The sequence below is a fragment of the Eubalaena glacialis genome, chromosome Y (genome assembly GCF_028564815.1).
Source record: "Eubalaena glacialis isolate mEubGla1 chromosome Y, mEubGla1.1.hap2.+ XY, whole genome shotgun sequence".
NCBI lineage: Eukaryota > Metazoa > Chordata > Mammalia > Artiodactyla > Balaenidae > Eubalaena > Eubalaena glacialis.
This window is the reverse complement of record NC_083737.1, coordinates 2,632,847-2,649,133: the sequence shown is the minus strand read 5'-3', so window position 1 is coordinate 2,649,133 and position 16,287 is coordinate 2,632,847. Positions and strand designations below refer to the sequence as shown.

At 42.6% G+C, this 16,287-nt stretch overlaps 1 non-coding gene across 1 annotated transcript; it reads right to left on the bottom strand.

Moving 5' to 3' along the window:
* Positions 1-3,469: 3,469 nt before the first annotated feature.
* LOC133082943 (U6 spliceosomal RNA) lies at positions 3,470-3,574 on the bottom strand. Its single transcript, XR_009699092.1, has one exon. It is a non-coding gene; the product is annotated as a U6 spliceosomal RNA (small nuclear RNA).
* Between the last annotated feature and the right edge of the window lie 12,713 nt (positions 3,575-16,287).

The window sequence follows — 16,287 nt, the reverse complement described above, 5'->3', positions numbered from 1 at the left end:
GATTTGTCGTTATCTGTGTGTGTGTGTACTTTTATATACTCTTACAAACATGTATATTCATTTACTGTCATTTTAAGCTTTAGATATGTCAAGACTGTCGTCAGCATTAGAATGCAAGTTTGAGATTATTATGGATTTTTAGTGGGATGTGTTTAGGATGATGTGATGTCCCTAGCCTCTATTCCCTGCTTTGGTCTTCAAGTCAATTGTATGTCATAGACATATAATATACGTATATTCTTATATATATGAGTGTACTATAATATATTCTTGATAGTAATCATAAACATTTGGGGTGAATAGTCTTCACAGATTCTTGGCTTTTCTCTTTGTTGATGGTATATTTTATTTTTAGAACTATTAATCATCTGCGTATTCAAATTGACCAATTAAAATAATTGGTTCTTTTTGTGTCTTAAATTCAGGAAAGACTATTGCTTCACGATGCCGCTAAACTCTAGCCGTTTCGTATCTTTCTTAAATAGCATGCCTAATGAGGCATTTCCTATTACATAAGGACAAAAATGGGACGACCATTTAAGAAGATACCAACATTAAAGGCATGTTATGCTGTTGTTCTGGACTGAGCACATTTGGCTATTATTGGAAGCAACTGATCCATAAACACCAAGCTCACCATTATCACGTTACACAGATATATCAGGGTATGTTTCCAAAGTAGTTTTACATCATTTTTATTTGTTATTACCCTGTGCCCTAGTTTTTTTAATTGGAAAGCATTCCCTCTCAGTACTAAATTCCTAATTAAATCCCCAGACTACACTATGAAATCTGTCCCCACCTCTTTTTTTTACAGGAAGTAGACACCATTTGAAGGAGGAATGCGTGCATCTTAATTATGTTGTTCATCTTTGCACAACCAGGAACCCATCACTGGATTTTAGAAAAATAAATTCTACCCAAGCTTGTTCTAAAGGTTTCTAAATGGGGGTTATTGTATCCTGTAATTCTATGTCTTGTGAAACAAGCTTTACAAAATTCCCTTGGCTAACCTTGAGAAATAAGACAGTCACAAAAGGACACAGTGGTATGATTCCATTTATACGAGGTGCTGAAAACAGTCAAAATCATAGAGGCAGAAAGTAGAAGGGTGGGTGCCAGGGGCTGGGGGAGGGGAAATGGGGAGGTAGTGTTTCATGGGGCCAGAGTCTCAGTTGAGTGAGATGAGAGCTCTGGAGATGGATGGTGGAGATGGTTGCACAGCAGTGGGAATGTATTTAATGCCACCGAACCGTACACTTCAAAACAGTTACAATGGTAACTTTTATGTTATGTGTATTTTACCACAATTTAAAATATTTTAACTCCCTTTAAAACTGATCAGTGCACTCTCATTGTACAAAGATAGCATAGGTGAGCAAAAGAAGAAATGATATCGCCTGAAGAAGTGATTTCCATTGGTCATTCCAGCATCCTCATGGTTTATGTTGGTCCATGTTGGTACAGGTCACACACAAAAAAGCAGGCCCTTGCTAAGATATTTTCTATGAGCGTTTTCCTCACTGAAATATATCGCCCTGTAACACTGTGTACACTTAAGGGGTACAATATGTTCTTTTGATATATTTCTGTACTGTAATATGGTCGCCATTGTAACACTAGTTAGCACCTTCAGCACATCCCATAATGATCATGTCTTTTCAAGGTATTTTCTATGGAATAGTTACAGTGCTGGTATTTCAAGAAGTACAGACCAGGTAATTGGAATCGAGTCATTTGTGTGCTAATTTCTAAAAGCCAGAGTTGGAGAAAAGATAGGTGTCGTAGCGATGGTTATACCTGGCCAGAATCTTAGAGCTCCTCCAGTGCAATTTCAAACTCCTGGGTGTGGAGTAGAGGGGAAAACAGGTTAACAACCACAGGAAGATCGCTGGTGGGTGAAGAGGCTGGAGATCCCGATCTTCGGACCTTGGGGTTACAACTTGCTCCACCTTCAACATCCAGAAACCAGTGATGCGTCTTCCGCCATGACCTTTACTGATCTCCTGTCTCCTGGCACTTTGATGAGATGACATTGGACATCTCGTCCATTATTTTTCTCTATAACATCAATTTTGAAGTTCAGCAGGGCAACTGTTTCCTGACCTACTTTTTTTTTTCTTCGATACTCAATACTTCATTTGACCATGTCGACTGTCTCACACATGAGGATGATTTCTGCAAGAAGAGTTTGGGCGTGCTTTGCTTGGGGCTTCCAAAAAAATGCACAGAAGTGTCTGTGATATAAGTTGCACCTGTTAGCGATCTTTAAAACCCACTACTCAGTAGAGGATCATCGATGCAAATCAGGGAAAGTCTAAAGTTCACACTGGAAACCTGGCCACACATCTTTTATCCCTGAAACTCCTTGTGATTACGTGGTACTGTATATTGCTTGTTGTTTTTCTCTAAATCCTGTCTTGTCGAGGGCAACGTCAAGAAGACAGTGCACAGGGCTGCCTGGCCATCATGCACGTGCCCGCTGATCCCACAAACCACGTGCCTTTTATGAATAGCTCAGACAAAAGATGATTCTGTCCTCATTGAGTTTAATCAAATCGGTTCCCACCCCAAAGCTCCCAATGGAATAGCACTTAGAATGATAGTTGGGAGGCGGGGGGTCGGCTGAATCACACAAGGTAACGCATGTGAAATGTTTCCATAAGCTTTAACACGTGGCTTTCAGTGATTGTGATTATGGATGCTATTATTACAATTAAAATCACTACTAATGAGATATTTTAGACCATTTTTGATACTTTAAAAATAGGTCTTAGCAAACTACAACCAGTGTGCCAAATCTAGCCAGCTGCCTGTATCTGTGTGTTTTAAGGGTTGGTGAGTTAAGAATGGTCTGAACATTTCCAAATGGTTACATTTTAAATGGCTGTATATATACCTATGTTAATTTCCTCAACTTTACATCTTGGTTCACCAAGTTGAATGTCTAAAATATTTACTTTTAAGATATTTAAGATATTAAAATACTAAAATATTTACTTTAAGAAGTAGTTTGCAGAACCCCGCCTTACATTTATACATATTTAATTCAAAATGGGCATCAAAGGATATTCTACAGAACCTGCAAGGAGCGGGATGAATATTACACCCAGGTCAAATATGATTTTGAGCGTTTGTGCAGTAGGGCCCATGTCACTGAAGGATTACAAAAGAAATCCCCAAATATGTGAATGTGCTTTTTCTCTAGAGTCCATAAAACACATTTTGTAACTTAAAGAGTTTCACTTTTGTTCTGCTCCAGAGATAATTTCTCGAATAATTACTAGTAAAGTGGTTTAGCTGCAGAGACGTTAATCTTCTGGAGGAAACCATTTGTCATTCTCCTAATACTATTTACACAATTCTTATTAAGGTATCAGCCTAATAACTTTCCTTTTTTTTTTTTTTGCCTCTAAGCATTTATTTTATTTTATTTTATTTATTTTTTTGCATTCAGAATCTTTATTTTAAAAATATGGAACGCTTCACGAATTTGTGTGTCATCCTCGTGCAGGGGCCATGCTAATCTTCTCTGTATCGTTCCAATTTTAGCATATGCACTGCCGAAGTGAGCACCTAATAACTTTCTAAACAGGGTGACGGGTAACGGAAGGACAATTTCTAATCACTCAGGAGCTGTTTAAGTCCTGTGCGCTTTAAAGCACAGCTATGCATTCCTCAAAGTGCTTGCCGAGAAATTTCCCTCTATTTTGGGGGCTCTGATTTTCAAACATTCACATATGTCTGTTGCTGAAACATCTTCTCTCACCCAACACTTTAACCCCCTGAGAGAGTGTGCACAGACAATCATGAAAGGGTTTAAGCAAGAAATTATTTCTAGAAAAGACACATATGTTTGGCTTCTAGGTAACACATTTGGCCAGTCTGAACTGAAATCTGTATGAACAGAGCCTCCATGAAGGTTCGCCATTCACAAAATTCTTCTTTACTCATTTGTACAGAACTGCTGTTTTACTGACTGTTAACAGCATTTTGATCTGAACTGATAATTGTTTCTATAGTGGTTGTTTATTCCAGGTATACTATGCATTAGCACTGTGCTCTACATGCAGACGTAACAACAACAACAAAAAACCCCACAAACAACCCAATCAAAATATGGGCAGAAGACCTAAATAGACATTTCTCCAAAGAAGACATACAGGTGGCCAATAAGCACATGAAAAGATGCTCAACATCGCTAATTATTAGAGAAATGCAAATCCAAACTACAATGAGGTAGCACCTCACACTGGTCAGAATGGCCATCGTTAAAAAGTCTACAAATAACAAATACTGGAGAGGGTGTGGAGAAAAGGGAGCCCTCTTGCACTGTTGGTGGGAATGTAAGTTGGTGCAGCCACTATGGAGAACAGGATGGAGGTTCCTTAAAAAACTAAAGATAGAGCTACCATATGATCCAGCAATCTCACTCCTGGGCATATATCCAGAGAAAACTATGATTCAAAAAGATCCATGCACCCCTATATTCATAGCAGCACTATTCACAATAGCCAAAACAAGGAAGCAACCTAAATGTCCATCAACAGATGAATGGATATAGAAGATGCGGTACATACATACAATGGAATCTTAGCCATAAAAAAAGAATGAAATAATGCCATTTGCAGCAACATGGATGGAGCTAGAGATGATCATACTAAGTGAAGCAAGTCAGAGAGAGAAAGACAAATACCATATGGTATCACTTATATGTGGAAGCTAAAATAGGACACAAATGAACATATCTATGAAACAGAAACAGAATCACAGACATAGAGAACAGACTGGTGGTTGCCAAGGGGGTTGGGGGTGGTGGAGGGAAGGACCGGGAGTTTGGGGTTAGTAGATGCAAACTATTCCATATACAATGGATAAACAACAAGGTCCTATTGTAAAGCACAGGGAACTATATTCAACATCCTGTGATAAACCGTAATGGAAAAGAATATGAAAAAGAATATATATGTGTATAACTGCGTCACTTTGCTTTACAGCAGTAATTAACACAACACTGTAAATCAACTATACTTCAATGAAAAAAAAAAAAAAGAAATGTAAACGCAGACATGTAATTTCAGGGCTCACAGGAACCCTATGATATAATGAGCGTCGTGTAGTAAGAAGAATAAGAGGTCCGCATGAGAAGACCAAATTCTGTTTATCCATTACTATCTGTGTCCCTGTATGAGTTTGCTCATCTGTAAAGGAGGAAGTAACAAAGAGGTGATGGTGGTACTAAAAATACCACCTAGTTTAAGCCTAGACAACTGCTGGAGGAATAAAATGCAACGATGTATAGGAAAGCCTTAAAGCTGGAGTAGGAGAAAGTGAAGGAGGTCTGAACACCTACACAGAAGGGTGTGTCGGGAAGTGCAGCCCCAGCTCAGCTCAGACGACACAGTCCATCCACCCAGATGGGGACTGGACACTCGGATGGTGAATCTGATGTGTCAGCCTGACGGGGCCACAGCTGCCCAGACAGCTGGTTAGACATTAACCCTGGGTGTGTCTGTGAGGGTGTTTCCGGAAGAGGTTAGCATTTGAATCAGTGGATGAGGTACAGCAGACGCCCTGACCCTAGTGTGGGTGGGCATCACCCAATCCCTTGAGAGTCTGCGTGGAACCAAAGGCAGAGGAAGGTTGACTTTGCTCTCTTCCCGACTGTGTGAGATGGGACGTCCGTCTTTTCCTGCACTGGGAGTTACACCATCAATATTCCTGGTTCTCAGGCCCTGGGGCACACCCATCTCTGGCTTCTGTCTAACCAAGTCACTGTCATTTCCCCAAAGACGCCCCGTGCTTCCTCACCTCCAGCCCCATCACTCCACTCTTCATCCCTGCATCAACTCCCCTATATATTCTCCCTCGCCTTATGAAATCTCAAGGCTCTCCCATCCTGCAAAAAACCAGAAGTCCCATCCTGAAACGAAAGCTGTCCCCCTTCAAAGCATAAGAGGTCAGTCACCCATCCAAATCTTCATGAATGCTGTTAAAAGATAATGAGCTCAGGGCTTTTGTGTGCAACACCCAACACAGGATTTGAACTTTTACCTGCATCGTCCGTGAGCCTTTTAGTGTGTGTTCATCTTATCCTTGCGTCCTCCTTGCAGGTTCCTGCATGGCAGGGTCCCTGGGCTCTGCTTCCTTGTATACTCCACCCTCTGCAAAGCCTTCCGCAGCTGAAAGGTACACAGTACGTGCCCGTCAACGGACTGATTCATGTTGCGATGGGTAAGATCCACTCCCTGGTAACCATTTAAGGGCGCTGAATCTCTCCTGCTCTTAGCGGCCATTCAATAATAACACCCAATCAGCAGAACCCATGAATCTCACCCCTGGTATAAACATTTCTCTAAAGAGCACTGTTTCTAGGTCTGCATGGCAGGCTCCTTAAGACAGGACCACCCAAAACTCAAGGGCACACAATGTGTGCCCTGAGTGTTAATTTTGTTTCACTGCCGTGCTTTTCAGTAAAGCCTGTATTCTCAGGTCTTGCTACTGCTGCAGGGTCCGAGAAATACCTCCCTCGGATGGGATGGCGATTTCCATGTTAGGCTGGGGCAATTGAAGCGAGGGCAAGGTCATGGCCTGAAGGCACGGTCTCATAAGAATTACAGAGTGGCTGTCAGTCTGGGCCTCCCACGTGTGAGAGGTGGTACTGAGCCACGGGAACCCACTTGGAGTTCCACAGACAGGGCATCCCCTGTCTTCCTACTCTGCTTCCGTACCTGCATCTCCATCTATTGGGAGCATCCCCCATGCACCTGTGCCCTTGTCCACCAGGCTTGAACTCAGATGCACCTGCTCCATGGATTCTGAGACAGGGCTGGGGAATGTCATACAAATTAATATAATAGAAAAGGTTTATATATTGCAGGTTGTCACCTCTCCTGAGGCTTTTTAACGCCACTGTTTCCCCCTCATTTTCTTGTCGCTGTTGCTGCTTTCTTTTCAGTAACATTCACTTTTTGGAAGAGACCCACACACCTCTGTACTGGGTGCTGCACATGGCAACGTATGTCATCATTTCACTTATACCCACCAGCCCTAATTTCGGGAGCCCCTTAGCAGCCTGCTTCATCCTTAAACCGTATGCGATGCGGCCAACTCTGCATTCCCTCTATATTTATCAACCTATTTTATTTTTAACAATTTTAATTTTTAAACATGGCTGATTAGCCTTTTAAGGTAATGGTGGATGTAATGGTGTGTAACTGAACATATAGCTTAGACTATTTCCTTTTCAGTACCCCCCCCCGACCCAGCCCCCAGGCTCATTCTGGATGTATCAGTTATTCGGTAAGATTTCTTTTAGCTTCCAGCTTCCAAAGAAATGCCTATGGAAAGCAGAAATGGTACCTGAGCAGAAACATTTAAAAATTTATTTTGGCATCTCACTAAATACCTAGAAATTGGGTCCAATCTAAAAATAATTCGGTCATAGTTTTTCTTTCTGTCCTTTTGAGACCCCATCATTCTATAATCTTGAAACCATGCTCACCAATAACAAAAGTATTCTTTTTGGTGCCATTGTTCAGTCTGCTTAAATCATCCGTTTATTCAATTCATGTCTCAGGAACTACGCAGTGGTGGAAAGCAGCTATGATTTGGAGGCATGGTGTCTATTAAAAATTAAGCAAGCGTTCGCCCCTCTTGGTCACCAGTGACCTTCTTGTATCTAATCTTTTTCTCGGCACCCGTTAGCAGAGCAGACTCTCTTCACTTAATTACTCCAGGCTTTCTAGAAAAACCAGCTTGCCATGGCCAAACTTCAATAGAACCCAGGCTGCTAGGAAAGCACGGGGAAATCTGGGCTTCATGCATTTTGGGCAAAGCTCTTGACAGTGCACAGGTGTACACAAAGATGCTCCAAAGGGGGGCTTTCCTGAAGCTTGAAACTAACAACAAGTTCAGGAAAATTAACTGGTCACTTGACATTTAAGAAAAGATCTCGTGGAGATACTGATCTGTCAGCTGGTCTCGTTCAGAAAGAGTTATTGATCCAGCTGTTTATTGATTTTTACACCAGTCTTGCTCTTAAAAAAAAAAAAAAAAAAGAAACAAACCCTGCAACAAACTTACTTTATCTCATATACGAATAATACAATTGTAAGAAAAAGCAGGATGTTTCCCAGAATTCAAATCCTGCTCATTTGTCTTATCGTTTCTTTGCTTTACAGTTGTGAAGGAAGCCTAACTTACGTAGGAGAGGGGTCTGCATGTAGGGCTGCAGCCTCCCTCTGCTGTAGGTTTCGGATATGTACCACATGCAACAGACATAGAATTATGAAAATGGAACCCTGGGCTGTCAAACTGCATCACATCCACGGTGCTCTTGTACATTCCTTACAAGTAAAGCCTCTTCTGACCTTTCTCTGCTGTGCACAGAATTCTTACGTGGGATTTCCCATAAATACAAGTCTCCAGGGAGTAGAGGAAGGGGCAGTCTTTCCCAGAGGCAATCTGGAGTGTTCCAATAGTGGGGCAGTGTCATTGGGTGGAGCTGCCAATCTCAAGCCCCTGAACACATCTGCCCCAAAGCCAAGGGCCTCCCGTGGTCCTCTGTCCTCAAAACTGTGGCAGCCCACTGCCCCTGGAAACCCTGCTGGTGTCCAGACATCACAACGGGGTGGTCTGCCCACTCTGGGGATCTTCTCCTGTTGGGAGGAGACGAAGGGTCTGGTGAGCATGGAAGGTTTCCAACCGTCTCCGCCAAGAAGAGCAAACACTGATAGGCACGTGCGCGTGAGAACGTGTTCACCGCGACCGGCACGCGCGCGTCCGAAGGGGCCCTCCTAGGCTGCAGAGCAAGATGCCTGATGAGATTTAAGAGACTCCAGGAGAAGCCAGGGGTGACGGGATGCTGAGGAGGGTGGGAGTCTTCCGCCGTAATCAGAAATGTGCGAATGACATTTAAGCCCGTGAAGGGTCCAGGGATCAAAGGGGTGATAGAAGCAAGGTCCGCGAGCAGGATTTGGGGTGCCAGATGTTTTCATCCAGCTTCCGGGCAGGGAGAAGTGGGGAGGGCACCCAACCCTACAGCCTTTTACAAACGCTAACGAACCTCAGTGGCATGGAGGATGAAGGGCTTTGGTATCGTCCCCCATCTTCCTCTTTCAAGGGGAGGACTGAGCTCATAATCTCTGAAAGAGAAAGGAATTCCACGTTCAAGACGTAAATCAAAACCCCTTTAATCGCATTCATTCTCCTCTATGCAGAGGACCCTCGTTCTGGAAGCATCTCCACAGCCACTCCCCGCAAGCCCCCGCCCAGCACAGAGCAGACAGCGCAGGATCCTTTCACATCCTATCCCTACTGATGGAGGGGCGTGGTTTACGGAGCACGTGCGTAAATGCGCGAATAGCAGCGCACCTTCCAGGGATGCGCAGACACAGAAGGCCGCTCCCGGGAGCAGAGGCGCCTGGGCTTCAAGGGGCACGTTTGGCGAAGTGATGTGTTGTGCTGTCTGGCGTCTGAAGGATCCTGGACAGCTTTACTTTTAAGGCAGAGGAGAGGGTGGAGCTTTCCAGGCCTCCCATAAGCAGGGGGATCCTCGGGCTTTCAGGTTTCTTACTTGCTCCTTTTCCTGGCCAAGAATGCCCCCTGGAATCCTTTGGACGCCCTGCCAGTTGCAAAGTGCCCTCATTTTCATGGATGCCCTTGAATGAGCCCATTCACGGAAGCTTTCCCACAGCCCGGAAAGCCATCTGGGCGCGCCCGCTCGGGTTTCGTGCGTCTTGGTGCCAGAAAGAGAAGAGGCACAGGCCTCTGCTTGGCTCCTGAAAGCATTCCTGGGCTGGTGCGTCATGGGTGTGAGAAACCGCCTGAGAGGCTCAGAGGGAAAGCTGTCCCCCCAAAACAGTCCCCGAACCCACTTTGAAACGAATCTTCTTGGAAGAATCTTACAGGATGGGGAAAGCAAGTCTTTCAGAGACTTAACACTGTTTATCAAAATGGTGTTTATAAGGGAAATGAACGGCGACTTGTAAACACCCTATTTTTTCTGCAATTTCACGTCCCAAAATATTGATGGAAGGGGTAGGGGTTTTCTTGCATAAACAAGGCCACCCAGTAGAAAAATGTGATGCCTAGACTTTTCCCAAATTATCTCTGTGTTTATAAAGTCATGGGGGACAGACAGGGGGCTGGGGGGAGCCTGGCATTTAAAGCTTAGAGTCACCATGAGGAGGAAGAACAGGTTATTCATTCTTTCGTTCATACAAATGTAAGGCGTCTGGCTGTGCTTAGCAGCTAAGGGGGAGCCCGGCAGTAACTGGGCGCCCCTCCCCAGGGGACTCTGACACTGTCTAGAGACAGTTTTCACTGTCGGAATGGGAAGGCTGTCACTGGCTTCTAGGCAGCGGAGGCCAGGGATGCTGCTAAACATCCCACAGTGCCCAGGGCAAGTGGCATCCGACCCGGAAAGTCAGCAGTGCCGAGGTGGAGACACCCTGACGCCGAGTAAGGAGGAAACAGCCATCTCAGCCTTTACGAGTCACTTTGGCAGGTGACATCGTGATATCAAAACTCAGTTTCTCCTGTCTGGTGAGAATTGTGTGCACCATGCAAAGGAAGGATTATCTAAATATCCCTCATATTTAGTGGTCAGAGATGCAACAGGTATGTTTCAGTGGCTACAATGTGGCTAAATATGCAAGGTTAGAGAAACTGCATTTTCCACCTAAATCCTCTCTGGATCCCACCCCCTGCCCCCCAGGGCAGGGCTAGCTGGACCAAAACCCAAGCCCCTAAGACTGACGCATGTTTTGTCTCTGTTACTCTGTTTGCTCCATCCGACCAAACTCCCTGTCTTTCTGTCATGTTCCTGTGGTTTGCAGGGTACAAATATCCCCTGCTTGTTCTCTTGGTTGCTTTTGGTGTAATGTCTTTCTGAACCTGTACTGGTTCAGCCGATACCCGACACGTTAAATGTTGTAATTCTACTGGTACCCTCTCCTCTTCCAAAAGTACACCTCTACCTTTTACATCTATTTCTAAATTTCTTGTCTCTGTCTGTATAAGGCATCCCCCCCTCATCCTTTTCCCCACATATTTCTCTCCTAATCAGTGGTAGGTAGTATGTCTCCTTTTAAAGCTCATAGACAATTTGAACATTACATAGGAAATCACATTTCTACATCATCCTGCTTTCTGAATCCTGCAGGGGTGGGAGCTTTAATCGCTCTCTGCACTGCATCACTTCCTGCCTATTCCTACATATCAAGGATTAACCCGTTGACATGTCATCCGAGGCCACGTGAAATCTGGAAAACATGCGTGTGTCAATCTTGACGGCTTTTTACCTCTCGGAGAACACTGTCTGTTGAACTGAGGTTGTCTGAGGATCTCACACATAAACAGTTCTTTCTTAACTCTCTGCTCATAGTCTCACCCACAGAATGAGCTCCTCGCTTCCCTCTCTCTGCTACGCAGCTTTGAGTTCCAACCCAAGGCCATGGCTTCCTTCTCTTCTGAGCCCTGACTAGTTCTAGCACCTGTGTGGCCCCGGATGATCACAGAACTTCAGAGCTGGAAAAGGATCCTGTGTGTGATCTGCTGCTATTCTTTCATTTAGTGGGTGGAAGAAAAGGAAGCAAGAGAACGTTATCACGTTGTCAAGTATCAGGTCCTAGTACTGGCAGCTTTTGTCCCGAGCTGACTTTTGGCTGCCCTGCCGGAAGGCGGGGACGGTGTCACATCCATCTTCAGCTGAAGCTACATCTCACTGCGCTGAGCACGGGACGGAGCGCTCAGCAGTCAGGCACAGCGTACTTTCTGTATATGTGCTTTATTCTTTCACGCATGCTTCTACCCGAGGAACCTACCCTACAAACCCCATGCCAGGCAAATGTTCAGAGGGATTTGGAAATAAGCGGTGAATTTAGCCATCAAAAGTCAAATTCAAAGTGAGGATGCAGAAGAATTCTCTTTCAGACTATTGCTTCTTTGTCTTGGTGGGCAGATTCATTTCTCCTGCCCTGGAAACTGCGCTCGTTTGCATCAACTCTTAGTTACTCCCCAGAGGCAAACAGCTGGGGGCCACTGTCACCCCGAGATATACTTGGTTAAAAGTGTGCATCAGTTTACAACCCCTCCCAAACGACTCCCTTTCCCCACACCCAGCTACTTGCCATTTTTCCCATCTTCTGACGCTCATGACTTAATTCCATAAATGTGCTGAGTCATGACTTCTCTTCTTATTTCTAGAGACTCGAGCCTCCCGCTTGCCTAAGAGTTACTCTCTTCAGTAACACGTGAGTTTTGACTCATTATAGGTTCTTCTCAGAGAGAACAGACAGTTCGTGACTCAGGTGTGGTCATCCTGGTGTAATAAGATGAGTATCTTGTTTTCTAGCTCTTAGGTTATTCTGATATTCAGGCTGCTGCAAGCGCATCTGGGAACTGGTTTTAGGGTATACACGTTATTTCATCCAGAAATTGTAAAATATTCTTTATCTTCCTTAGGGGCCACGGTCTCAGCTGCCGCTCTGCTCAGCTCAGCGTCCGGCTGCCTTGGATCCCCATCTCTCACACGACAGACCTGCTCTTTCTTGAGGAGCCAGAGAAAGGAGGCACGGGAATTTTCTCTTTCCTCTCCTTCTGGAGAGCTCAACCGTGCTCCTCTGAGAGCCTCAAGACAGAACTGAGCTTTCAACACCCACCTCAGTGGGGAATCAGGCGTCCGCTGTGCACATTTGTTATTCTAGAAATCCACCTTGAGGTTATGCAGTTTACAATGGTTTTCAGGAGGAGGAAAACCACCCGAAGCATTAACATGTGTAGCCAAACCTCAGCTTGGAAGAAGTGGCCCACAAAGATGCAATCATCCCCAGCAGCTAAGCTCTGCCCTCACCTGTCCTCCAAGCCGCTCACATAGTAAGTTAAAATGCATGACGCGTAACCTCCCTGCAAACGGTTCCACCAGGAGATACAACACTGCCGCTGCTACTCCCCTTAAGCTGTTAAAAGGAAAGTGCCTTAGGTGGACCATTTACAAAACTACCAACAGAGAGAATTAACACAGAATCAGCCAGGAATCTGTGTCCCTCCTGAGCCATACTTTATGGAAGATATACCTCTCTCTAGTTTTTACCCTTTTGTCTATGCAAACTCAATTCCTCTAACACGTACTCATGAACCATGTCTTACACACGTTTTCTATCCTTTTATTGTGTGTGTGTTTTACAGCCAAGAAAATATCATTTAATTTCCAGGTAAAGTATGAGAGAAACTAAAATGATGAAGAGAAAGACCATGGCATGATTGCTACCAATGCTGCTAACTTAGCCCCCAGTTTAAAACAGTACTACTACTACTACTATTTGAAAATGTACTTTCATAAATAACTAAGCTTCGTCATTACTTGAGCATGGGCTCTCTCTACTTTTCACAGGGTGTAAGGTCAAGCTTGACTGTCTGTTAGTAGACAGTCTCTTAACTCTTGTTCCATTCAGGAGACACTATACCCTGTGTCAGAGTTTTCCTTTTAGCTATTCCACTTGTGGACCGGACTCAGGAAGCTGAACAACTACTGCAAACCACACAGAAATGCAAGAGCCTGCAATCCCAAAGAATTCCAACCTAAGACATGCAGGCTTTGTTCTGGTCAAGGCAATAGTGAATTAATTGTGGTCTTATCTATTCTTTGCCTGGACAAGAAGACACCAAACCCAGCTGCGTGAATGACCTATGTCCTTGTTATCATGCAAACCATGGAACTAAAAAGGTTCGGGTGACAGGGCCAGCACATTTTATTTCTAGCAAACACACACAACTGGACTCTAAAAAATGTACATACAACATCATCACTGTGGAATTAGATATGCCTGAACGTGATTTTAAACTGTGATGTACAACAGAGTAAATTCTGAATAAGTACATTCCTACTAAAATATACTTACCCTAAGATGAAAGAAACTAACCCCCACAATTAGTGAACACTATGGTTAGTAAAGTTCCTTTGAAAATATATGGAACACAAGCATTCATAGGGAACAGAAGTGCATCAATAACTACATGATATTTTATACTGAGAGTAACTGCCTTTCAAGATTTTCTCTATTTATTTTATATTGAATCAATTTAAGGTGTTTTATGAGAGATTCACTCTATAGAACAGAGAACTATATTCACTATCTTGTAATAACCTATATTAGAAAATAATCTTTAAAAATATCAATATATGTATAACTGAATCACTTTGCTGTACCCCTGAAACTAACACAATATTGTAAACCAACTATACTTCAATTTTTAAAAAAGATAATTTATAAGAGGAAGATAATAAGAGATTAATAAATTTCTATTGACTCAAAAATTAATAAACAGATATACTAAAGTTGGTTATTTTGGAAAATACGATCATTTATTTTTCTCAAAATTCACAAATTGATCAAATTCCAGTAATGAGATTTACCTACAATTACTAGATTTGATATTATTATTATTTAATATCTAATTAGTGTTAAGAAAAATAACCTAGGAAAGTCATACATGTTCTTTCTAGAAATAAATAATTGCTACAACAGAGTAAGTTTCCCCAATCTAAATATAAAAGGGGGCAAGTAAAAAGGTTAAAATCCAGTTTTCTACTTCCAACAAAAAGTGAATGGCTCATTCACAAAGAAAGAAAACTACAGGCCAATATCACTGATGAACATAGATGCAAAAATCCTCAACAAAATACTAGCAAACAGAATCCAACAGCACATTAAAAGGATCATACACGATGATCACGTGGGGTTTATCCCAGGAATGCAAGGATTCTTCAATATATGCAAATCAATCAATGTGATACACCATATTAACAAACTGAAGGATAAAAACCATATGATCATCTCAATAGATGCAGAAAAAGCTTTCAACACCCATTTACGACAAAAACCCTCCAGAAAGTAGGCATAGAGGGAACTTACCTCAACATAATAAAGGCCACATATGACAAACCCACAGCCAACATCGTTCTCAATGGTGAAAAACTGAAACCATTTCCTCTAAGATCAGGAATAAGACAAGGTTGACCACTCTCACTACTATTATTCAACATAGTTTTGGAAGTTTTAACCACAGCAATCAGAGAAGAAAAAGAAATAAAAGGAATCCAAATCGGAAAAGAAGTAAAGCTGTCACTGTTTGCAGATGGCATGATACTATACATACAGAATCCTAAAGATGCTACCAGAAAACTACTAGAGCTAATCAGTGACTTTGGTAAAGTAGCAGGATACAAAATTAATGCACAGAAATCTCTTGCATGCCTATACATTAATGATGAAAAATATGAAAGAGAAATTAAGGAAACACTCCCATTTACCATTGCAACAAAAAGAATAAAATAGCAAGGAATAAACCTACCTAAGGAGACAAAAGACCTGTATGCAGAAAACTATAAGACACTGAGGAAAGATATTAAAGATGATACAAACAGATGGAGAGATATACCATGTTCTTGGATTGGAAGAATCAACATTGTGAAAATGACTATACTACCCAAAGCAATCTACAGATTCAATGCAATCCCTATCAAACTACCAGTGCCATTTTTCACAGAACCAGAACAAAAAATTTCACAATTTGTATGGAAACACAGAAGACCCCGAATAGCCAAAGCAACCTTGAGAAAGAAAAACAGAGCTGGAGGAATCAGGCTCCCAGACTTCAGACTATACTACAAAGCTACAGTAATCAAGACAGTATGGCATTGGCACAAAAACAGAAATATACATCAATGGAACAGGATAGAAAGCCCAGAGATAAATCCACACACATATGTTCACCTTATCTTTGATAAAGGAGGCAAGAATATACAATGGAGAAAAGACAGCCTCTTCATTAAGTGGTGCTGGGAAAACTGGACAGCTACATGTAACAGAATGAAATCAGAACACTCCCTAACACCATACACAAAAATAAACTCAAAATGGATTAAAGACCTAAATGTAAGGACAGACACTATAAAACTCTTAGAGGAAAACATAGGCAGAACACTCTATGACATAAATCACAACAAGATCCTTTTTGACCCACCTCCTAGAGAAATGGAAATAGAAACAAAAATAAACAAATGGGACCTAATGAAACTTAAAAGCTTTTGCACAGCAAAGGAAACCATAAGCAAGACGAAAAGACAACCCTCAGAATGGGAGAAAATATTTGCAAATGAAGCAACTGACAAAGGATTAATCTCCAAAATTTACAAGCAGCTTATACAGCTCAATATCAAAAAACCAAACAACCCAATTCAAAAACGGGCAGAAGACCTAAATAAACATTTCTCCAAAGAAG